We start from the raw sequence: 26137 nt of genomic DNA on the forward strand, positions 1-26137 counted from the left end.
CTATGTAACTGAGAGTCTCCTCATTGAAACATCTGAAGTTCTTCAAAGGTAAATTATTTTATTTGATCCCTTTGCTGGTTTTTGTGAATATGTTGCGTGCTAAATGCTAACGCTAAATGCTAAGCTAGCTATCACCACTCTTACACAAATTATTGATTTTCTCTGGTTCTAAAGCATATTTTGAAAATCTGAGACGACAGGATTGTTAAGAAAAGGATAAGCTTGAGGATAGGCATATTTATTTCATTTCATTTGCGATTTTTAGAAATCGCTAACGTTGCGTTATGGTAATGAGCTTGAGGCTATGATTACGCTACCGAATACGGTGTGGGTAGGACTAACAGGTTAAGCAGACCACCATAAGTCCCCTAAGCTAGGATATGCACATAATCGGTAGATGTGGATATAAAATACTCTAAAGTTTCTAAAACTAGGTATAACAGAACTGATATGGCAGGCGAAATCCCAAGGACAAACCATCCCCCCCAAAAATTCAGCCTACCTCTGTTTCCAATGGCTTTCATGTTTATTATGAGGCGAAGTCCTCCCAGATTGCAGTTCCTAGGGCTTCCCCTAGATGTCAACTGTCTTTAGAGAGTTTCAGGCTGGTTTTCGGAAAAATGAGCTAGAACTTGTAGTTTTTGAAGTGGCTCCCATTTTGGCTGTAGTGTTTCCATGCTCGTGGATGAAGCGCATACTTTGTTATTTATCTCCGGTAAATGAACATACAATTTAAGATTGAGAATAGTATAATTTCTTTACGTATTAGGGTACTTAAAACTTCTTAAGGATCGGCGTCCCGTCAACGGGACAGTTGTAAATCATGCAGCGCCTTGTGTGACCATCGCAGATTTTAGATAAACATTGCATTTGGTCTGCAAATGACTGAATGTTGCTGTGCCTACAATATTACAGCTAGCCCCAGAGGCAATTAACATGTTACCTGGCGGGACATTGACTAATGACTGTATTCCAGCATCATCAATACTTCTGGTAAGTGTGAACAAATGTTCGTAACTGTGATTGTCTGCTTTATCATTTGGTATAGCAGGTGTGTTTGACTTGATTTACATTCAGTTTTGTGTTTGTCCTGCACATCTTTACTACATGTGTTGCATTGTTCACCTTGTGGGATGGAACATGCCCATCCAGTATGGCCCTCCTAGCCATATCTGAAGCAATTGACAGCTTGGTCATCATTAGATGACTTGCCCTTGTTGGATGAAGAAAATCTTGTTTTCCTTTTTTCCATTTTGTTCCTTTCAAATCTGGATTGTTTTTAAATTCACTTTTCCCCTGCTGAATTGCATTGACATTGTCTTTCCGTTCTGGCAGCGAGCTGATCCACAGCCTCCATTGCTCTTGCTATATCCATTAGAGCGGTAAGAGTGAAGTCCCTCTCACTCAGAAGCCGCTTGAGCAACACATTTGAGTGACACTTGTCAATCACTTGGTCCTTTATGAAATTGTCTTTGAACTCTCCATTATCACATGTAGCAGCCAACTGCTTTGATTCCCCCTGCACTTCTTCAGCTTGCCGAAACAAATGTCTCTTGTAGGGAATGTTTTTTTTGTTGAGTGAAGTACTCGTTTAGCTTTGTCAACGTGATCTCATAGTCTTCCCCCATGTCATATCTAACGTGATGAATATATTCTCCACATCCGAGCCTCCCAAGTGCCATAGAATAGCTTGTTTTCGTGCTGCATCTTAGACTCCTGAAGCACTGATGAACAATTTGAAACTATTAATCAATTTCACCTATCGCAAACCAACACTGGCTGTGTCGGAATGCACACTACTCAGCCACAGACCATTATTCCTTCTCCACTAAACTTTACAGTTGTCACCATGCATTCAGGCAGGTAGCGCTCTCCTGGCATCCACCAAACCCAGATTCGTCCGTCGGACTGCAAGATCGTGAAGCGTAATTCATCACACCAGAGAACGTGTTTCCACTGCTCCAGATTCCAATGGTGGCAAGCTGTACACCACTCCAACCAATGCTGGGAAATGCGCATGGCGATCTTAGGCTTGTGTCCAGCTGCCCGGCCATGGAAACCCATTACATGAAACTCCTGACCAACAATTCTTGTGCTGACGTTGTCACAGCCGTTGAATGAAGAGGACCAAGGAGCAGCATGGTGAGCAAACATATTATTTTATTTAGAAAAGACGCCGAACAAAACAATAAACGCTACAAAACAAACCGTGAAGCTAAAGACTATGTGCCATAAACAAAGTAAACTTCCCACAAAGACAGGTGGGAAAAGGATTACCTAAGTATGGTTCTCAATCAGAGACAACAATAGACAGCTTTCCCTGATTGAGAACCCTACCTAGCCAAAACATAGAAAAACAAATAAAATAACATAGAATTCCCAACCCAAATCACAACCTGACCAAACCAAATAGAGACATAGGCTCAGGTGCAGGACACAGGTGCAGGACACAGACCCCGCTCCACTACTGGCTCACCCCACATTGGAGGCTCCGGACTGGAGGCCGTCTCTGGAGGCTCCGGACTGGAGGCCGTCTCTGGAGGCTCCGGACTGGAGGCCGTCTCTGGAGGCTCCGGACTGGAGGCCGTCGCTGGAGGCTCCGGACTGGAGGCCGTCGCTGGAGGCTCCGGACTGGAGGCCGTCGCTGGAGGCTCCGGACTGGAGGCCGTCGCTGGAGGCTCCGGACTGGAGGCCGTCGCTGGAGGCTCCGGACTGGAGGCCGTCGCTGGAGGCTCCGGACTGGAGGCCGTCGCTGGAGGCTCCGGACTGGAGGCCATCGCTGGAGGCTCCGGACTGGAGGCCGTCGCTGGAGGCTCCGGACTGGAGGCCGTCGCTGGAGGCTCCGGACTGAAGGATGTCGCTGGAGGCTCCGGACTGAAGGACGTCGCTGGAGGCTCCGGACTGAAGGACGTCGCTGGAGGATTCGGGCCATGACTACTCACCGGAGGCTTTGTGCCATGGATCATCACCGGAGGCTTCGTGCCATGGATCATCACTGGAGGCTTCGTGCCATGGATCATCACTGGAGGCTTCGTGCCATGGATCATCACTGGAGGCTTCGTGCCATGGATCATCACTGGAGGCTTCGTGCCATGGATCATCACTGGAGGCTTTGTGTCATGGATGGAGGGGAGAGACACACAGGAGGCCTGGCTCTGGTAGCAGGCACAGGACTCACCAGGCTGGGGAGACATACAGGAGGTTTAGTGCATAGAGCTGGAACAAGAGCTTACCGGGCTGGGCAGACCGGGTGTGTGGAGCTGGCACAGGATGCACTGGGCTGTGGATGCGTACCGGTGACACAGTATGTGGATGGTGCCTGAAGGGTCACATGCTCCTCAAAGCAACTGTCTTGCTCCACACTCCAACCCCTTCAAACTCTTTTGTTCCTCTCCCCTGCTAACCACTCCTCGCTCAAACGGTCCAAGAATTCCTCCTTGGTCTCGGACTCACCCCTCAACACCGACGCCCACGTAATCTGCCCCCCCCCCTCAAAAAAAAAATATATATATTTTGGGGCTGCCTCTCAGGTTTCCGTGTTGTCCTCTCCTCCTGATCACGCTGCTTGGTCCTTTGGTGGTGGGAAGTTTTGTCACGGCCGTTGAATGAAGAGGACCAAGGTGCAGAGTTGTGAGCGTACATATTCTTTTATTTAGAAAAGACGCCGAACAAAACAATAAAAACTACAAAACAAACCGTGAAGCTAAAGGCTATGTGCCATAAACAAAGTCAACTTCACACAAAGACAGGTGGGAAAAGGGCTACCTAAGTATGGTTCTCAATCAGAGACAGTGATGGACAGCTGTCCCTGATTGAGAACCCTAATACAAATAATAGAACATAGAATACCCACCCCAAATCACACCCTGACCAAAACAAATAGAGACATAAAAAGGATTTCTAAGGTCAGGGCGTGGACAGACGTTGCTTCCAGGGACAGTTTGGAACTCGGTAGTGAGGGTTGCAATTGAGGACAGACTACTTTTATGTGCTGCACGTTTCAGCACTCGACGATCCCGTTCTGTGAGCTTGTGTGGCCTATCACTTCGCGGCTGAGCCATTGTTGCTCCTAGACGTTTCCACTTCACAACAGCACTTACAGTTGACCAGGGTAGCTCTAGAAGGGTAGAAATGTTGCGAACTGACTTGTTGTAAAAGTGGCTTATGACGGTTCCACAAAGTGTCCTATGACGGTGTCACATTGAAAGTCACTGAGCTTTTTAGTAATGTCATTCTACAGCCAAAGTTTGTCTATGGAGATTGCATCGCTGTGTGCTCTATTTTTATACACCTGGCAGCAACGGTTGTGGCTGAAATAGCCAAAACTACTCATTTGAAGGGGTGTGCACATTAAAATAAGGTAGGTGCGTGGATCAGAAAACCAGTCATTATCTGGTGTGAACACCAGATAAACATCAGGCAGCGTGACACATCTTTGCATAGAGTTGATCAGGCTGTTGATTGTGGCTTGTGGAATATTGTCCCACACCTCTTCAGTGGCTGTGCGAAGTTGCTGGATATTGGCGGGAACCTAAAAACTCTGTAGAACAATTCAATCCAGAGCATTGCAAACATTCTCAATTGGTGACATGTTTGGTGAGTATGCAGGCCATGGAAGAACTGGGACATTTTCAGCTTCCAGGAAGTTTGTACAGATCCTTGCGACATGGAGCCGTGCATTAATATGAGGTGATGGTGGCAGATGAATGGCACGACAATGGTCCTCAGGATCTCATCACGGTATCTTTATGCATTCAAATTGTCATTCATAAAGTGCAATTCTGTTAATTCTCGGTAGCTTATGCCTGCCCATACCATAACCCCACCGCCACCATAGGGCACTCTGTTCACAACAATGAAATCAGAAAACTACTCGCCCAACCGACACCATACATGCTGTCTGCCATCTGCCTGGTACAGCTGAAACCAGGATTCAGGATTCACACACTTATCATTTGACATTTTTGTAATTTATCAGATGGTCTAATCCAGTGCAATTTCCAGGAACCATGAGGGTTAAGTGCCTTGCTCAAGGGCACAATGACAGATTTTTCACCTAGTCAGCCAGCGACCTTCCGGTTACTGACCAGTGGTGAGTGTGCCAGTGGCCATCGAAGGTGAGCATCTGCCCACTGATGTCGGTTAAGACGCCAAACTGCAGTCAGGTCAAGACCCTGGTGAGGATGACAAGCACACAGATGAGACGGTTTTGGAGAGTTTGTGCAGAAATTCAACTGTTTTGCAAACTGATAGAGGAAAATATGTTTGAAATGACTAATTATGTATACATTCCAATCAGAAACTGACTAGTCCAAATGCTATAATGTACTGTCCCTCTTGCTCCCTTTCACAATTGTATATAATGTAGTCAGGAAGTTAAGTAACAATGAAGGTCTGTTCTTTAAGTTCATTCAGTTGTACAAATCTCCAGGTGGTGGGAACGGGCCATCTCCAAAATGGTCGGGAATGTTGATTTATGCTGACTGGCCTTGACTTCGTGCTGATAACGCGGAGGCTTGAGAATGAGAGGGGCCCTCTGTTTGTGAAACGGAACGTTTGGAAAACGCTGACGTCATTTTCAGTTTATAACCTGTGGTAATGTGTGTGAGCATTCAGTACTCATCAAGAATAAATGCTGAACTTGTTTTTTAAGACTGGTCTCTTACTAATTCATGCAAATGATAAACTTACAACTTATCATGAATTAGAAATGAGTGCGAATTAAATTGGTTTTGGCAATAAAACATAAGGGAATTTAAAATTCCTCTATCAATTTGGTCCTTCGAAGCCGGATCTAAATATCTTTATCTGTTATCTGAAGGTAATACGCTGAAAATCGTGCACGGACGAGTTTGACTCGTTTTACTAAAGACCTGACCTCTGAATTGAGGTTAACTTAAACAGGCCTGCGTATTATCACAGAGAACAGAGAGAGTGACTAGATACAACGAACATTGCTTTCCCAGTCGGCGATAAGGTCAGTATGTTTTATTCTTGATTAAGGGGGAATGATTTAAATTATCATAGAGTGATTTAAGTTGTTCTCAGTTTAAAAGTCAACTCTACAAATAGGCTATGCTTGGAGCGACATTGTAGTTCAAAGTCCTATAGAGAACAGAGATTACTGTATAGTCCTACAGTGATCACTGTATACGGGTGAAAACTAATGTTAGATTGAGCGATGAATGGACGGGGGGGGGTCTTTCCCGGTTTTTAGTAGTCGGTGTTCTTGATAGTGAAAAGTGATCGTGTGGTTGAGGTTGATTTTATGCCATCAGCTTTCAAGAATAGACACTGCAGGATTGGTTTTGGGACTGGCCTCGGTCCATTTGTTTTCGGTCAACTTTACAAGTAGGCTAGGTTTGGAGCGACATAGTTTAAGTTAAAAGGCCTAAAGGAACGAGGATTACTGTATACGGGTGAGTTAAATGTCAGATTGAACAATGTATCCAGCGGAGAGACGGAACAAGTGACCCCATAGATATATAGATCTTGGAAATAGACACTGCAGGTTGGTGGTCCTTATTTTTTAGATTATGGGGAACAATTGAGTTGCTTTTCCGTTGGTCATTTTCAATCAACTCTACAGATTAAGCTATATTTGGGGCAATATTTTAAGTTCAAAGTCCTATAGGAACATTGATCGCTGTATACGGGTGAAAACTAGTATCAGATTGAACGACGAGTGGACGGAGACTCTTGAGACTCGGTCTATTTGTCTTCGGTCAACCCTACAAGTAGGCTGATTTGGAGCGACGATCTTAGCAAAAGTCCTAAAGGAACAGTAATGTATCGTATACGGGTGAGACTTAATGTCAGACTTTAGTAGATGAGGATCCCAATAAAAGAGATATTAACCATAAGGTGTTAAATATTGGAATTATTAGGCGTAAGTAGATAAGGATTCCAATAAAGAGAAATTAACATAAAGGGTTGGAGATTGGAATTATTTTGGGGCAGGAATGTATTATAATGGGTAGTAACCCTTCTAAACTGCTTTCTGAAGAGACGGAAGATTACCGTTATATGAAACAAAAAAAAGATAGAAGGAATGTAGATTTCTGTCCTAAATGGGGAAAAGGGTATGGTTTTGACGGACGCCTAGATGTCGAAAAGTTAGAATTCCTGGTAAAACAAATACATAAGGAATGTGGTAATAATGTGAAAAAGAAAAATACAAGATGTTTTAATTGTAACAAAATTGGGAGTGTAACACTCCACGAAAAAATCATCAACAGGTTGTAATTTAACTGTGGGGAAGTCAGAGGCGACAATCGAGTAAAGAAAGGGAACTGAGGGAAAACTTTGGGCGTTCAAATTTGGGCTATTTTCTGTTGTCTAGATGTCGGAGTAACAAATACAATTAACTGTGAAAAAGGGGATAACGGAGAGATACAATACAATTCCAGCCTGCCTGTCATGTTTTGTCATATATTGTCTTGTCATTATGCTTTCCCTTCTGTTCGTTTCCCCCTGCTGGTCTTATTAGGTTCGTTCCCTTTTTCTATCCCTCTCTCTCCCCCTCCCTCTCTCTCTTCTCTCTATCGTTCCGTTCCTGCTCCCAGCTGTTCCTATTCCCCTAATCAATCATTTAGTCTTCCCACACCTGTTCCCGATCCTTTTCCCTGATTAGAGTCCCTATTTCTCTCCTTGTTTTCCGTTCCTGCCCTGTCGGATCCTTATCTATTGTTCACCGTGCTGTGTTTGTGTATCGCCCTGTCGTGTCGTGTTTCCCTCAGATGCTGCGTGGTGAGCAGGTGTCTGAGTCTGCTAGGTTCAAGTGCCTTCCCGAGGCAACCTGCTGTTCAAGATCGAGTCTCCAGTCGGTTCTCGTCATTACGAGTGGAAGTTGTGTTTTTTGATTGTATTTTACTTTACTGGATTAAAGACTCTGTTTTCGCCAAGTCGCTTTTGGGTCCTCATTCACCTGCATAACACTGCCTGGACGTTATGGCTATTTATGAATCAATTGACATGAGAAGCTTAACACAAAAACAGGGTACGTTAAATGTTAGGGTAAATTAAATTGAGAAGTTCGGTTGGGTTTACTCTGATTATAATTTAAAACTGAACTCAATCGGAATAGGGAATATATATTTTACAAAGGCGGGCAGATTTGTGTCTATAGCCAAGCAACGGAATTGCTAGACACTCAAATGGGGCTATATAGTGCAACGCTTTTGACTATAAATTAGGTAAGAATAGTTTAATCGTAAGAAGTTGTGATTGTTTTTCTGATTATTGATGTTTGGTTAAGGTAACGCCAGTGAATTTGAACAAAAAAGTAACGTATTCTAAAAACGATCTGGTTTCCGTTCTCATTGCGGGGAACAAAGGAAAAGTCTTATCTTAAAGGGACAGTGCACGGTAATCACAGTGGTTTGAGTTGTAATTAGACAAGTGAATAACGTATTGGGAATAGAGTTGTAATTAAAATACTAAGTCAAAGACGAGACAGGTATTTAGAGCAAATTGGATTCTAAATGATAACAAAGAGACAATCATGATTTATGCCCATCGAAAAGATTTTATAAAATTGGCGAATTTAGAGATGATTGGTTGGGGTGGTAAATTATAATTCAGAATTTGAACAGATGTGACAAATTAGGTTTGGTTAATCGAACAATAATTATTTACAATTCATTTGAAGTCGCTACGAATTGGCAGATTGAGCGCTTGATGATGACATCACCATCGTGACACTTTTGTCACCAGAAAACTGGCAATAACGGAGCAAACTGTATGGCTATTAGTGTGTATCGAGGCTTCGAGTAAACCTTTCAGAAGTTGAGATAAAAGTTTTTGTTTATTTGTTTATTGGTTATAGTCAATTTTTGGGTTTGATTTAACTTAGTTGAACAGTGTTTTCTGGCGGGTTTAGGTAGAACTCTTTGTTCCGGAACGGATGAAAGTTACCCAAGTTAAGTAAATTAAAGGAGCCATGAGAGAATGCGAATGCATATTTATTAAATATCGGGGATTAAATTACGAATTCCTTACACTGTGAAATGTATGACATTTGCGGCAGAGAGAAAAAGTAATTCATTGGATAATAATGTTATCGGGTTAATTGTATCTGAAAGTAGCATGGTCATTTAAGTAAACATATCCGTAGACGATGTTTAAAACTTATGATTAATGATTTGAGTCAAAGGGGAATTATCATTAGGTTTAGTTATAGTTCACCTATTGAGTTTCTGATTCGAAATAGCATTAAGGAATGATAGTTAGGGGTGAGGTGGCTCACTTTAGAGGCCTCCTGGGATTACAACTTTGGGGAGAGATAAGCTTTAAAAAGGTCTGCAAATTATACACATGGAACAACTGTTAGAACTGTTTGTTTAGTGCAAGGGTATTTTAGAGGCAGGCTCACATATGGAACCTTATGAGATGTTTTTTATGGGTTTGAATTATACAGGTGACTATTTCTATTCAAAAGATAAAGGGTTCTTTATGCCTAATATGGTATGACCTTTTGACCTTATCATGACTGGCTCCCAAGGTCTGATCAGCCTCGGGGGAGAGTCATTTGTATAATGAATGGGGTCATATTGAGTTACTAGTATTAAGGTAAATTCATTAGAAATGAAGCAGTTTTGGTTGAGGGTTAGAATTACTGTTTGAACCGCAAATGAGAAAGTGGTTCAGGATTATGTCTTATAACATTAGCTGTGAAGTTTTTTGAATGGGCTATTAGGGATTTGGTATTGTAACAGAGAGAAAGTCATATTTATCATTGAGAATAAATAGTGGAAGATAACATATTTAGAGCCAACAGGGCAGGGAAGAAATTGAGATATTTTTGTTTGGTTTTAACACTCGGTTACAGGAGTGTCAAAAGACGGGAGACATTACCTGTGTAAAAGGGGAGGGTGTCCGTATGATAACCAACTTGGGACAGTTTTGGGACTGGAGAAAGGGGATCCCACAAAGGTGGATAGGCTTTCCATGATATGGGGAAAACCTGGGAGCACTGTTGAACTTTGTAAAGGTGATGAAATCCTACTAACCATCAAAACTATTAAGCTCTCTGATGCAGGCACTTGCACCCCCGGACTACAAAGGACCGGGACAGACACGGTGGGTGTGTTTTCTATTAAGGTACTGCCAAAACCGGAGGTCTCAGACGGACCGGGGCCAGACACACTCCTCTATCACCCCTGGACCGAACCTGTCACCACTATGCTAAAAATCCCATTCAGGTAATTAATGTTAGACTATTCAGCTATTGATCAATGAGGCACGGAGACTGGTTTTGATGGTAGGGACAATTTGTGGCTGTCTTATACAGAATGGACTGGCTTAGAATATGCTTCTTGCTAGTCAGGGGGGAGTCTACAAAATGTTCAGTGAACAATGTTGTACGTATATCCCTAATAACACCAGTCCAGATGGTAGTATATCTAAGGGCCTTAAATGGGCTATCTGCTGAGATGAGGACCATGGCGGGGGTAGAGGAGTCTGACTGTCCACCCTGGTTGGGAGACTGGTTTGGTAAGTATACCGGTATGGTGGTTACTGGATTTCTGACCCTAATTCCTGTATTATTTACTGACTGAGGATGACCCATGTATGTTTGTTCTCCCTGTCGTGAAGGGTGGCATGGTGCCCACCTGATGCTGGATAAGAATAGCTGAGAGGACCAGATGGGTTATAAGAATGCTTTGTTCTGCTTTACTCTGTTTTCCAGGACCAAAGTTTTATTCCACACTTTGCAACACATATTAAACCCATGTTATTGTCGGATAGAATACTGAGGGTCCCCAAGGAGAGGGCTTGTTAGTGTAGGAAGGATTTTTAATATGGTTAGCATCTATTAGATTATACGTTTTTAAATAGTATTATATTTAACAGGAATATAGGACATCTATGAGGAGTTAGGATTATTGTTGGGATTAAGATAGATTGATTAAGGAATTTGGAGAAAAGCCGCTCATAGACATTTTTTTTTCTAAAAGAGGGTCCATGGGTTTGTAGTTCCCATGTAGTTCAAATTTGGAAAACATGAGAAACATACAGAGGAGCCCTCCCACGCACCGCAGAGACCTTGAAGGTGGGAGAGCAGAGAAGTTAGAGGGGGGTGCAGGAAGAGCAAAGATAACATAGTGGGTAAATAAGTTTCTAAATGGGTCAGAATGGGAGCTGTAGATAGAGGAGGTATTTGGCATAAAGGGAATCTACCTGTTTTACCTAAGTCACTGTTTAAATATGCTGCTGTATTGATACATGGGCAAAGCCATGTATCAACAGGGGGGATGGTAGGAATGGTTAAACAGCACTTTGTAGCATATGGAATAACTAACTATTTTAAAAACTTTTGCTCACGGTGTACTATATTGAATTAACTAAGAGTGAAAACAAGAAGTGGTGTTTAACAATAATTGATAAATATACCAAATGGGTAGAAGTGTTTCCTACATCCTCAGCAGACGCAGAAACAGTGGCTAGAGCATTATGTCAGGAGATAATTCCGCGATTTGGATTACCAGAAGTAATTGAGCATATAGGTCAGAAATTGGATATAAATATGAAGAAACATAGTTCTTATCACCCCCAAAGCGCTGGCCTTATCGAGAACATGAATCGATCGGTAAAAGGTTGATTAAGGAAAACACACCTAAGTACTGGAATGAACGGGATAAAATGCCTGCCCATAGTGTTAATGACTATTAGAATAACCCCTGATAGGGAGGGGCTATCTCCATTTGAGAAAGTTTTTGGTAGACCCTATAGAATGCCCCAATTAGGGCGATTAGAAATAGAAAGCAGTATGGTGGGACACATGTGTCATGCAGGTGAATGAGGACCCAAAAGCGACTTGGCGAAAACAGAGTATTTAATCCAGAATAAACATTACAAAACAAAAAGCATAATACTACACGTAAAGACGAGAACAGACTGGAGACTTGATCGAGAACTGCAGGTTGCCTCGGGAAGGCACTTGAACCTAGCAGACTCAGACACCTGCTCACCACGCAGCATCTGAGGGAAACACGACACGACAGGGCAAAACATAGACACAGCACGGTGAATATAAATGAGGATCCGACAGGGCAGGTACGGGAAACAAGGAGAGAAATAGGGACTCTAATCAGGGAAAAGGATCGGGAACAGGTGTGGGAAGACTAAATGATGATTAGGGGAATAGGAACAGCTGGGAGCAGGAACGGAACGATAGAGAGAAGAGAGAGCGAGAGAGCGAGAGAGGGAGGGGGAGAGAGAGGGATAGAAAGAGGGAAAGAACCTAATAAGCCCAGCAGAGGGAAACGAATAGAATGGGAAGCACAGGGACAAGACATGATAATAAATTACAAAACATGACAGTACCCCCCCACTCACCGAGCGCCTCCTGGCGCACTCGAGGAGGAATCCTGGCGGCAACGGAGGAAATCATCAATGAGTGAACGGTCCAGCACGTCCCGAGACGGAACCCAACTCCTCTCCTCAGGACCGTAACCCTCCCAATCCACTAAGTATTGGTGACCCCGTCCCCGAGAACGCATGTCCATGATCTTATGTACCTTGTAAATAGGTGCGCTCTCGACAAGGACGGGAGGGGGAGGGAAGACGAACGGGGGTGCGAAGAAAGGGCTTAACACAGGAGACATGGAAGACAGGATGGACGCGACGAAGATGTCGCGGAAGAAGCAGTCGCACAGCGACAGGATTGACGACCTGGGAGACACGGAACGGACCAATGAACCGCGGAGTCAACTTACGAGAAGCTGTCGTAAGAGGAAGGTTGCGAGTGGAAAGCCACACTCTCTGGCCGCAACAATACCTAGGACTCTTAATCCTGCGTTTATTGGCGGCTCTCACAGTCTGTGCCCTGTAGCGGCAAAGTGCAGACCTCACCCTCCTCCAGGTGCGCTCACAACGTTGGACAAACGCTTGAGCGGAGGGAACGCTGGACTCGGCAAGCTGGGAAGAGAATAGAGGAGGCTGGTAACCCAGACTACTCTGAAACGGAGATAACCCGGTAGCAGACGAAGGAAGCGAGTTGTGAGCGTATTCTGCCCAGGGGAGCTGTTCTGCCCAAGACGCAGGGTTTCTGAAAGAAAGGCTGCGTAGTATGCGACCAATCGTCTGATTGGCCCTCTCTGCTTGACCGTTAGACTGGGGATGAAACCCGGAAGAGAGACTGACGGACGCACCAATCAAACGACAGAACTCCCTCCAAAACTGTGACGTGAATTGCGGGCCTCTGTCTGAAACGGCGTCTAACGGGAGGCCATGAATTCTGAACACATTCTCGATAATGATTTGTGCCGTCTCCTTAGCGGAAGGAAGTTTAGCGAGGGGAATGAAATGTGCCGCCTTAGAGAACCTATCGACAACCGTAAGAATCACAGTCTTCCCCGCAGACAAAGGCAGACCGGTAATGAAGTCTAGGGCGATGTGAGACCATGGTCGAGAAGGAATGGGGAGCGGTCTGAGACGACCGGCAGGAGGAGAGTTACCCGACTTAGTCTGCGCGCAGTCCGAACAAGCAGCCACGAAACGGCGCGTGTCACGCTCCTGAGTCGGCCACCAAAATCGCTGGCGAATAGACGCAAGAGTGCCTCGAACACCGGGATGACCAGCTAACTTGGCAGAGTGAGCCCACTGAAGAACAGCCAGACGAGTGGAAACAGGAACGAAAAGGAGGTTACTAGGACAAGCGCGGCGACGCAGTGTGCGTGAGTGCTTGCTTAACCTGTCCTTCAATTCCCCAGACTGTCAACCCGACAACACGCCCATAAGGAAGAATCCCCTCGGGATCAGTAGAAGCCACAGAAGAACTAAACAGACGGGATAAGGCATCAGGCTTGGTGTTCTTGCTACCCGGACGGTAAGAAATCACAAACTCGAAACGAGCGAAAAACAACGCCCAACGAGCTTGACGGGCATTAAGTAGTTTGGCAGAACGGATGTACTCAAGGTTCTTATGGTCTGTCCAAACGACAAAAGGAACGGTCGCCCCCTCCAACCACTGTCGCCATTCGCCTAGGGCTAAGCGGATGGCGAGCAGTTCACGGTTACCCACATCATAGTTGCGCTCAGATGGCGACAGGCGATGAGAAAAATAAGCGCAAGGATGAACCTTATCGTCAGACTGGAAGCGCTGGGATAGAATGGCTCCCACGCCTACCTCTGAAGCGTCAACCTCGACAATGAATTGTCTAGTGACGTCAGGAGTAACGAGGATAGGAGCGGACGTAAAACGTTCTTTTAGAAGATCAAAAGCTCCCTGGGCGGAACCGGACCACTTAAAACACGTCTTGACAGAAGTAAGAGCTGTGAGAGGGGCAGCAACTTGACCGAAATTACGAATGAAACGCCGATAGAAATTAGCGAAACCTAAAAAGCGCTGCAACTCGACACGTGACCTTGGAACGGGCCAATCACTGACAGCTTGGACCTTAGCGGAATCCATCTGAATGCCTTCAGCGGAAATAACGGAACCGAGAAAAGTAACGGAGGAGACATGAAAAGAGCACTTCTCAGCCTTTACGTAGAGACAATTCTCTAAAAGGCGCTGTAGAACACGTCGAACGTGCTGAACATGAATCTCGAGTGACGGTGAAAAAATCAGGATATCGTCAAGATAGACAAAAACAAAGATGTTCAGCATGTCTCTCAGAACATCATTAACTAATGCCTGAAAAACAGCTGGCGCATTGGCGAGACCAAACGGCAGAACCCGGTACTCAAAATGCCCTAACGGAGTGTTAAACGCCGTTTTCCACTCGTCCCCCTCTCTGATGCGCACGAGATGGTAAGCGTTACGAAGGTCCAACTTAGTAAAGCACCTGGCTCCCTGCAGAATCTCGAAGGCTGATGACATAAGGGGAAGCGGATAACGATTCTTAACCGTTATGTCATTCAGCCCTCGATAATCCACGCAGGGGCGCAGAGTACCGTCCTTCTTCTTAACAAAAAGAACCCCGCCCCGGCCGGAGAGGAAGAAGGCACTATGGTACCGGCGTCAAGAGACACAGATAAATAATCCTCGAGAGCCTTACGTTCGGGAGCCGACAGAGAGTATAGTCTACCCCGAGGAGGAGTGGTCCCCGGAAGGAGATCAATACTACAATCATACGACCGGTGAGGAGGAAGGGAGTTGGCTCGGGACCGACTGAAGACCGTGCGCAGATCATGATATTCCTCCGGCACTCCTGTCAAATCGCCAGGTTCCTCCTGAGAAGTGGGGACAGAAGAAATGGGAGGGATGGCAGACATTAAGCACTTCACATGACAAGATACGTTCCAGGATAGGATAGAATTACAAGACCAATTAATAGAAGGATTATGACATACTAGCCAGGGATGACCCAAAACAACAGGTGTGAAAGGTGAACGAAAAATCAAAAAAGAAATAGTCTCACTGTGGTTACCAGATACTGTGAGAGTTAAAGGTAGTGTCTCAAATCTGATACTGGGAAGATGACTACCATCTAAGGCAAACATGGGCGTAGGCTTGACTAACTGTCTGAAAGGAATGTTATGTTTCCGAACCCATGCTTCGTCCATGAAACAACCCTCAGCCCCAGAGTCAATCAAGGCACTGCATGTAGCACCCGAACCGGTCCAGCGTAGATGGACCGACATAGTAGTACAAGATCTAGATGAAGAGACCTGAGTAGTAGCGCTCACCAGTAGCCCTCCGCTTACTGATGGGCTCTGGCCTCTTACTGGACATGAATTAACAAAATGTCCATCAAATCCGCAATAGAGGCACAGGCGGTTGGTGATCCTCCGTTCCCTCTCCTTAGTCGAGATGCGAATCCCTCCCAGCTGCATGGGCTCAGTCTCAGAGCCAGAGGAGGGAGATGGTTGCGATGCGGAGCAGGGAAACACCGTTGATGCGAGCTCTCTTCCACGAGCCTGGTGACGAAGATCTACCCGTCGTTCTATGCGGATGGCGAGAGCAATCAAAGAGTCCACACTGGAAGGAACCTCCCGAGAGAGAATCTCATCTTTGACCACTGTGTGGAGTCCCTCCAGAAAACGAGCGAGCAGCGCCGGCTCGTTCCAGTCACTAGAGGCAGCAAGAGTACGAAACTCTATAGAGTAATCCGTTATGGATCGATCACCTTGGCATAGGGAAGCCAGGACCCTAGAAGCCTCCCCACCAAAAACTGAACGGTCAAAAACCCGAATCATCTCCTCTTTAAAGTTCTGGTAATTGTTAGAACAATCAGCCCTTGCCTCCCAGATAGCTGTGCCCCACTCTCGGGCCCGGCCAGTAAGGAGTGAAATGACGTAAGCAACCCGAGCTCTCTCTCTAGAGTATGTGTTGGGTTGGAGAGAGAACACAATCTCACACTGGTGAGAAAGGAGCGGCACTCAGTGGGCTGCCCGGAGTAGCAAGGTGGGTTATTAACCCTAGGTTCTGGAGACTCGGCAGGCCAGGAAGTAACAGGTGGCACGAGACGAAGACTCTGGAACTGTCCAGAGAGGTCGGAAACCTGAGCGGCCAGGCTCTCCACGGCATGGCGAGCAGCAGACAATTCCTGCTCGTGTCTGCCGAGCATGGCTCCTTGGATCTCGACGGCAGTGTTACGAGCGTCTGTAGTCGCTGGGTCCATTCCTTGGTCGGATCCTTCTGTCATGCAGGTGAATGAGGACCCAAAAGCGACTTGGCGAAAACAGAGTATTTAATCCAGAATAAACATTACAAAACAAAAAGCATAATACTACACGTAAAGACGAGAACAGACTGGAGACTTGATCGAGAACTGCAGGTTGCCTCGGGAAGGCACTTGAACCTAGCAGACTCAGACACCTGCTCACCACGCAGCATCTGAGGGAAACACGACACGACAGGGCAAAACATAGACACAGCACGGTGAATATAAATGAGGATCCGACAGGGCAGGTACGGGAAACAAGGAGAGAAATAGGGACTCTAATCAGGGAAAAGGATCGGGAACAGGTGTGGGAAGACTAAATGATGATTAGGGGAATAGGAACAGCTGGGAGCAGGAACGGAACGATAGAGAGAAGAGAGAGCGAGAGAGCGAGAGAGGGAGGGGGAGAGAGAGGGATAGAAAGAGGGAAAGAACCTAATAAGCCCAGCAGAGGGAAACGAATAGAATGGGAAGCACAGGGACAAGACATGATAATAAATGACAAAACATGACAACATGAGGAGGTTGTTCATTAATCAAACACGTATGTCAAAAGTTTTATGCCCAGCAGGAGAATTAGAGGGAGGTGGCACACGAGATTCAACCAGGAGACTGGATCTGGATCCAATCATTGAAGAAAAAAAAACTGGAAGCAGCCTCGGTGGGAGGGACCATTCCAAGTACTACTGGTGACTGCCTTCGCGGTGAGAATAGCCGAAAGAGCTACCTGGGTACATGTCACTCATTGTAAGGGGGTGAGTCATACTGGCACTGTCGAGCGGTCACAGGGGAAGGAGAGGAACCGTGACCCATATGGAACGGGGGTCAAACTCCTTCTGAAGATTCCCTATACCTGACCTTTCCCCAGCTGTGAGCGTTCATAGAAGTGAAGTGATGGCTTGGCCTCTGGCTGTTGATATGTTCTCGGGGAGAGGGTGGGGCTTCACGTGTGCACTGACCGTCCTGAGCTGTTTTATTGTGGGGGCCATATTCCTGATTCACCATGATCCCCCGGAAAGTGCCAAAGAGGATAATTTGACTCATGTGCTAGATGAGGGAAATGGGATGTTACCTAAGATTCTCTGAATATCACTGAAACAAAATAGTAAGGAAGTGAGGGTGGAATTGGGCAAGGATCTCTCAGTAGAATTTTGTGTAGATCAATTGGGGTCATTCACCCCTTGGCAGTCTAGAACCATGGGACTCTATGGGAAGTATTTGTGTAAATCACCGTGTAAGTCGTGGAGCCAGGTCATAGCTCACACTGAAAGGGATGGCTATGTAAACCCATACACTCAATTTGGGACCAGGTAAAGTATAGTAAGGGAATGGCATGTATGGTAAAGCTGTTCATGAAAGCAGGAATGCCAAGTAATGATAGCTGTATTGATTTACACTATTTATATCCCCAGGTTCCATTTAAATCAAGACTTCCTCCCTTTACCGTGACGAGAGGAAAATATTACTGTTTGGCCAGATACAGTACACACGGGAAATACGTGGGGGAAGTTGGTACCTGCAATAAGACAGAGAATATTACCACTGACGAGACCATGTCTGATTTGACAGGCTGGTTGAACTCTGGAGATTTCAAAATGTTGAAGGTGGCCAGGGCTGACATCTGGTGGTTGTGCGGGGGAATGAATTTGTGGTCGGTATTACCGACTGATTGGACTGGGCTATGCGCTCTAGTACATTTAGGAATGCCTTTTACACTCATACAACACCAAGACGTGAAGTTAGCCAAAACCAGAGAGATGCTCCATCTGGATCTTTTGACGACAGAGTATATATATTGATAACATTGGTGTTCCACGAGGTGTGTAATTATAGTTATGGTAATCAACAGCGCTTTAGCAGGAATACCAAAGGTGTTGTTAAAGGTTTTGTAGAACAGACTGACGCAACCAGCTGGAAGACCTGACAGAATAGAATTGCATAGGATAAAAGGAGGAAGTGGGCGTGGTAATCAGGACCATGTCTTACATCCCGGGTGGCACGGCTCCGGACGAATCAGTGCCCGAAGCCTCAGCTGGTTTGACCACCCTGGCTCACGGGTTGGCAGAAACTCTGGGGTGGATACTTCTCTGAACTAAATTGGGTAGACAGTATTTATGGAAAAATGTGGTGTTTTGGGCTGTATCAACCTGTATGACTGTATTAATTTTATGCGGCTGTTGTCTAATTCCCTGTGTGCGAGGCCTTGTTTCCAGGACTCTGGAAAGATCAATGACCCAACGGATGGTGCGTTATGGGCCGATTCCAGATTCTGACCTGTGTAGGACTGGAGGCATTGTCATGCAGGTGAAAGAGGACCCAAAAGCGACTTGGCGAAAACAGAGTCTTTAATCCAGTAAAGTAAATACAAACAAAAAACACAACTTTCACTCGAAATGCCGAGGACAAACTGGAGACTCGATCTTGAACAGCAGGTGAACAGCAGGTTGCCTCGGGAAGGCACTTGAACCAGACAGACTCAGACACCTGCTCACCACGCAGCATCTGAGGAAAACACGACACGACAGGGCGATACACAAACACAGCACGGTGAATTCTAGACAAGGAACCGACAGGACAGGAACGGAACACAAAGGAAGAAATAGGGACTCTAATCAGGGGAAAGGATCGGGAACAGGTGTGGGAAGACTAAATGATTGATTAGGGGAATAGGAACAGCTGGGAGCAGGAACGGAACGATAGAGAGAAGAGAGAGCGAGAGAGTGAGAGAGGGAGGGGGAGAGAGAGGGATAGAAAGAGGGAAAGAACCTAATAAGACCAGCAGAGGGAAACGAATAGAATGGGAAGCACAGGGACAAGACAAGATAATAAATGACAAAACATGACAGGCATGTCTACAGAGGAAGTGGACGAATCCGGATCTGTCATTTGTGGGGAATTTATGTTTGATGAGAATAGTGTTGACATGAAGGGGAATTAGATTGTAATTTGTTTCAATGATTAAACTGTTTTTTTGATGAAGATTGTAAAAAGAAAAACAAAAAAGAATCCTGGAAGGAAGAGTTATGATTCTGATGTAGATTTAAAAACAGTTGGAGTTAAGGTTAGAATTGATTAATGAAATGTGGAGAGTTGGATAAACATTTATAATTGATTTGTTGATTATTTGTCTATTCATATGATAATCTGATAAACCTCTATAAAAAGGTTAGATAAGTTCGTTTATACTTTCATTTTTTATGATTAAATAAAACTAGATGTAAAATTGAATGTATAATATTTGATCAAAGGGAGGATTGATAGAGGAAAATATGTTTGAAATGACTAATTATGTATACATTCCAATCAGAAACTGACTAGTCCAAATGCTATAATGTACTGTCCCTCTTGCTCCCTTTCACAATTGTATATAATGTAGTCAGGAAGTTAAGTAACAATGAAGGTCTGTTCTTTAAGTTCATTCAGTTGTACAAATCTCCAGGTGGTGGGAACGGGCCATCTCCAAAATGGTCGGGAATGTTGATTTATTCTGACTGGCCTTGACTTCGTGCTGATAACGCGGAGGCTTGAGAATTAGAGGGGCCCTCTGTTTGTGAAACGGAACGTTTGGAAAACGCTGACGTCATTTTCAGTTTATAACCTGTGGTAATGTGTGTGAGCATTCAGTACTCATCAAGAATAAATGCTGAACTTGTTTTTTAAGACTGGTCTCTTACTAATTCATGCAAATGATAAACTTACAACTTATCATGAATTAGAAATGAGTGCGAATTAAATTGGTTTTGGCAATAAAACATAAGGGAATTTAAAATTCCTCTATCACAAACACTGTGTTAAACAAATCAAAATATATTTTTTAACTGAGATTCTTCAAATAGCCACCGTTTACCTTGATGACAGCTTGCAGACTCTTGGCATTCTCTCAACTAGCTTCAGCTGGAATGCTTTTCCAACCGTCTTGAAGGAGTTCCCACATGTGCTGAGCACTTGTTGGCGGATTTTCCTTCACTCCACAGTCCGACTCATCCCAAACCATCTCAATTTGGTTGAGGTAGGGGGATTGTGAAGGCCAGGTCATCTGATGCAACACTCCATCACTCTCCTTCTTGATAAAATAGCCCTTACACAGCTTGGTGTTGTGTTGGGTCATTGTCATGTTGAAAAACAAATGATTATCCCACTAAGCCCAACCCAGATGGGATGGCGTATTGCTGAAGAATGCTGTGGTAGCCATGCTGTTAAAGTGTGCGCTGAGTGTCACCAGCAAAGCACCCCTACACCATAACACCCCCTCCTCTATGCTTTACGGTGGGAAATACACATGCGGAAATGATCCGTTCATCCACGTCGCATCTCGCAAAGACATGGCGGTTAGAACCAAAAATCTTCAATTTGGACTCCAGGTGCTCCAGACCAAATGTCCACCGGTCTAATGTACATTGCTCGTGTTTCTTAGCCCAAGCAAGTCTCTTCTTATTGGTGTCCTTTAGTATTGGTTCCTTTGCAACAATTTCACCATGGCCTGATTCACACAGTCTCCTCTGAACAGTTGATGTTGAGATGTGTCTGTTACTTGAACTCTGTGAAGCATTTATTTCAAATCAAATCAAATCACATTTTATTAGTCACATGTGCCGAATACAACAGACCTTACAGTGAAATGCTTACTTATGAGCCCCTAACCAACAATGCAGTTTAAAAAAATATAGATAAGAATAACAGATAAAAGTAACAAGTTTATTTTAATTTTATTTTACCTTTATTTAACCAGGCAAGTCAGTTAAGAACAAATTCTTATTTTCAATGACGGCCTAGGAACAGTGGGTTAAACTGCCTGTTCAGGGGCAGAACAACAGATTTGTATTTTGTCAGCTCAGAGGCTTGAACTTGCAACCTTCCGGTACTAGTACCAACACTCTAACCACTAGGCTACCCCAGAGCAGCAGTGAAATAACAATAGCAAGACTATATACAGGTGGGTACCGATACAGTGTCAATGTGCGGGGGCACCGGTTATTTGAGGTACTATCTACATGTAGGTAGTTATTAAAATTTCTTAGGGATAGCCCCCTTTTTTTCAATTTTTGTGCTAAATGACATACCCAAATCTAAATGCTGTCACGCCTGTTATATGTTTGGGTAGGCCAGGGTGTGACATGGGTTTATATGTTGTATTTCGTATTGGGGTTTGTATTAATTGGGAGTGTGTATTAGTAGGGGTGTGTCTAGTTAGGCTTGGCTGCCTGAGGCGATTCCTAATTGGAGTCAGCTGATTCTAGTTGTCTCGGATTGGGAACCGTATTTAGGTAGCTTGAGTGCGCGTTGTATTTCGTGGGTGATTGTACCTGTCTTAGTGTTAGTCACCAGATAGGCTGTATTAGTTTCACTCGTTTGTTGTTTTTGTATTTTCAGTTATTTCATGTACCGCATTATTCTTCATTAAAAGTCATGAGTAAACTACACGCTGCATTTCGATCTGACTCACTTCAAACAACAGACGAACTACATTACAAATGCCTGTAGCTCAGGCCCTGAAGAAAGAATATGCATATTCTATCGGAGTCTCCAGCCTGTTCAGCGCAGCCAGAGCCTTTCTCCTCTCCTGCGCTGCCGGAGTCTCCTGTCTGTCCAGCGCCACCAGTGCTACCAGTCGGCCCAGCGCGTCCAGTGCGCCTCGCCTGTTCAGCGCAGCCAGAGCTTTTCTCCTCTCCTGCACTGTTGGAGTCTCCCGCCTGTTCAGCTCAGCCAGAGCCTTTCTCCTCTCTTGCGCTGCCGGAGTCTCCTGTCTGTTCAGCGCCACCAGTGCTCCCAGTCGGCCCAGCGCGTCCAGTGCGCATCGCCTGTTCAGCACAGCCAGTGCTTTTCTCCCCTCCTGTGCTATCGGAGTCTCCAGCCTGTTCAGCGCAGCCAGAGCCTTTCTCCTCTCCTGCGCTGCCGGAGTCTCCTGTCTGCCCAGCGCCGCCAGTCGGCCCAGCGTCACCAGTCTGCCAGGATCCGCCAGAAGTGCCAGTCTGCCAGGATCTGCCAGAAGTGCCAGTCTGCCAAGATTTTCTAGATCGGCCAGACAACCTGAATCATCCAGGTCCACCAGCCAGCCAGGATTTACCGGAGCCTACTACCTGCCTGAGCTTCCTCTCAGTACTGAGCTTCCTCTCAGTACTGAGCTTCCTTTCAGTACTAGGCTTCCTCTCTGTACTGGGCTCCCCCTCAGTACCGGGCTTCCCCTCAGTACTGGGCTGCTTCGGTCCTGAGCTGCCCCTCTGTCCCGAGCTGCTCCTCTGTCCCGAGCTGCTCCTCTGTCCCGAGCTGCCCCTCTGTCCCGAGCTGCCCCTCGGTCCCGAGCTGTCCCGAGCTGCCCCTCGGTCCCGAGCTGCCCCTCGGTCCCGAGCTGCCCCTCAGTTATGTGGGGATCAGGGTGAGGACTATTAGGCCATGGTCGGCGGAGAAGGTGGATTATCCTAGGACGCGAAGGGGAGGAACTAGGACATTTATGGAGTGGGGTCCACGTCCCGAGCCAGAACCGCCACCATGGACAGACGCCCACCCGGACCCTCCCTATGCTCTTGAGGTGCGTCCCGGAGTCCGCACCTTAGGGGGGGGGGTTCTGTCACGCCTTGGTCATTGTATCTTGTGTTTGTTATATGTTTGGGTAGGCCAGGGTGTGACATGGGTTTATATGTTGTATTTCGTATTGGGGTTTGTATTAATTGGGAGTGTGTATTAGTAGGGGTGTGTCTAGTTAGGCTTGGCTGCCTGAGGCGATTCCTAATTGGAGTCAGCTGATTCTAGTTGTCTCGGATTGGGAACCGTATTTAGGTAGCTTGAGTGCGCGTTGTATTTCGTGGGTGATTGTACCTGTCTTAGTGTTAGTCACCAGATAGGCTGTATTAGTTTCACTCGTTTGTTGTTTTTGTATTTTCAGTTATTTCATGTACCGCATTATTCTTCATTAAAAGTCATGAGTAACCTACACGCTGCATTTCGATCTGACTCACTTCAAACAACAGACGAACTACATTACAAATGCCTGTAGCTCAGGCCCTGAAGAAAGAATATGCATATTCTTGGTACCATTTGAAAGGAAACACTTTTAAGTTTGTGGAAATGTGAATTGAATGGAATATAACACAATAGATCTGGTAGAAGAAAATACAAAGAAAAAACTAAACAAAATTCTACCACCATCTTTAAAATGCAGCAGAAAGGTCCCTGTTCCAGCCATCACTCTAATCAAAAACCTGAAGGTGACATTCGCAGTCTATTGTAAAGGATAATAGCGATCCTCTCACCAAAAATGATTTCCAAGCATTCGGAGAGGAAAACGGGATCCGATATAACCGCATCACTCCATACTGGCCTCAGGCCAATGGTGAAGTTGAAAGACAGAATAGAACGGAAGGATTGGCGCACAGAAATATAGATGTTTCTCATGGCCTACAGTTGAACTGTTGTTCAACCGCAACTAGAACCAAACTGCCAGAGCGGTCAGCCAACATGCTGCCAGGAGCTGAACCACACAACAATGCTATTCGGCTTGCTGATGCTGAAAGTAAGGAGAAGGGCTGACAGAACGCCAACAGATCTAGGAGAGCAACTGAAAGCATAATCCAGCAAGGTGACATGGTTCTGCTACCAAAGTCAGGACAATGGACTACAGAGACACTAACAGGGCAGAGCCTGACACACTGACTACACAAGTGCCTGCACCTGACAAGGCCATTCAACTACAGCCTCGACCCTGAAGACTCAGTCCACAAGCTGTGCCTCTGAAGGACTATGTTAGATATGTTGCCATAATGGAGCAGATTAATCTCCGGCACAGTTTCAATTGCAGGGGAGTATACACTTAGACATCACAGAAAATTTCCGGCAAGAATTCTTGTCAAATAAACATTATCAACAAAAGAGTTCCTCAAGGTAACTATTGTTGTGGTTGATAGTTTAAAGAAAGTAAAAGTAGACTTTACAGTATAATTGTATGAGAAAATATTTAAATACTGTATAGGAGAGATAGATCATGTTTTGTTACATTATAATGCATAGATCTGCAGTTTGGAGATGTGTTATCATAATGGTTAGTCAAACGTCTAAGAAGAGGAGGGATGTAGTGTATAAGCGACACCTAGAGGTGCAATACCAGGGGGGCACTATGAGGCACGTAAGGAATGGAAGGAGGTTATGCTTGGGGTATGCAGTTGGATTGGTTTTTTGGGACCACGAATAAAGGAAAGGTCAATGATTCCCGTGAGTCCGAGTCAAGTTAATACATTACAGGCTGTTTTTCATAGTTCGGGCTAGGCCCCTTAGTTACAGTGAAGGGAAATCTTAACACTACAGTATACAATGACATTCTAGATGATTCTGTGCTTCCAACTTTGTGTCAACAGTTTGGGGAAGGCCTTTTCCTATTTCAGCATGACAATGCCCCAGTGCACGAAGCGAGGTCCATACAGAAATGGTTTGTCGAGATCGGTGTGGAAGAACCTGACTGCCCTGCACAGAGCCCTGACCTCAACCCCATCGAACACCTTTGGGCTCAAATGGAAAGCTGACTGCAAGCCAGGCCTGATCGCCTGACATCAGTATCTGACCTCACTAAAGCTCTTGTGGCTGAATGGAAGCAAGTCCCTACAGTAATGTTCCAACATCTAGTGGAAAGCCAGAGGGGAACCAACTCCATATCAATGCCCATGATTTTGGATTGAGCTATTTGGCGAGCAGTTGTTGTGTATATCAGCCGAAATTAGCAAGGTCGTGGTTACAGAAAATACTCTGTATCAACCAATGGACTTGGCTGTTCAAGGCTAAAAGGTCAATAAATCAATATGCTGATGGATACAATTATCTGATCAATAGCAAAAATGTCCCAGTGTAGAAAGAGGGAGATGAGAGGAGGGTGAAAGAAAGAGGAGAGGAGAGAGAGGCTCACCTACATATCTACATTCAGTATAAGACCTCTTTGGAGTCCAGAAAGCCCTGATAAACCTCACGCTACTTCCTCTGTTAGCCTGAAAAAAATAAACCTGGAAAAACACACAAACACACACACAGGTATTAGGCCTTCATTTTAAAAGCCCTTGATGAAACAAGTTTGTGAGTGGAAATCAAAGACAAGAGGTTTCAGTTTAGGTCTGTCCTGGGGGAGACACTTAATGAACTGAACAGAAAAGTGTGTGTGTGTGTGATATTAGCTAGCCACTCGAGTACCTGCTCCTCCTCTATTCATTAGTGTCATTAGCACCTTCTCACTAGTTTCTACAGGTACTGTAGCGCAGCCAGCACTAATCACAGTGAGCAGGTCAGGAAAGAGAAAAGGGTTGAGGGACGGCAGGAGGTGTTGTAACTAATTGGGAGAAGCCCTAGTTATAATGAAGATGTATATATCACACCTCTGGTAAATCCCAAGATATCCCCATTAAAACAGAGCGGGCAAAGATATGGTTTCAGGAACAATTTTCAGCAAATTAAACATGTTTTAATATTTGTATGAACATAAGATTCAACAACTGAGACATAAACTGAACAAGTTCCACAGACGTGATTAAACAGAAATTGAATGATGTGTC

The 26137-nt window shown here is 45.1% G+C and overlaps 1 long non-coding RNA gene across 1 annotated transcript; it reads left to right on the forward strand.

Annotated features, from left to right (window-relative positions):
* Window positions 1-10675: 10675 nt before the first annotated feature.
* On the forward strand, window positions 10676-17249 carry LOC124038084. The gene is made up of 2 exons (XR_006839299.1): window positions 10676-11784; window positions 17135-17249. It is a non-coding gene; the product is annotated as an uncharacterized LOC124038084 (long non-coding RNA).
* Window positions 17250-26137: the final 8888 nt, after the last annotated feature.

The sequence above is a fragment of the Oncorhynchus gorbuscha genome, linkage group LG06, assembly GCF_021184085.1.
Source record: "Oncorhynchus gorbuscha isolate QuinsamMale2020 ecotype Even-year linkage group LG06, OgorEven_v1.0, whole genome shotgun sequence".
In the NCBI taxonomy this organism is placed as follows: Eukaryota; Metazoa; Chordata; class Actinopteri; order Salmoniformes; family Salmonidae; genus Oncorhynchus; species Oncorhynchus gorbuscha.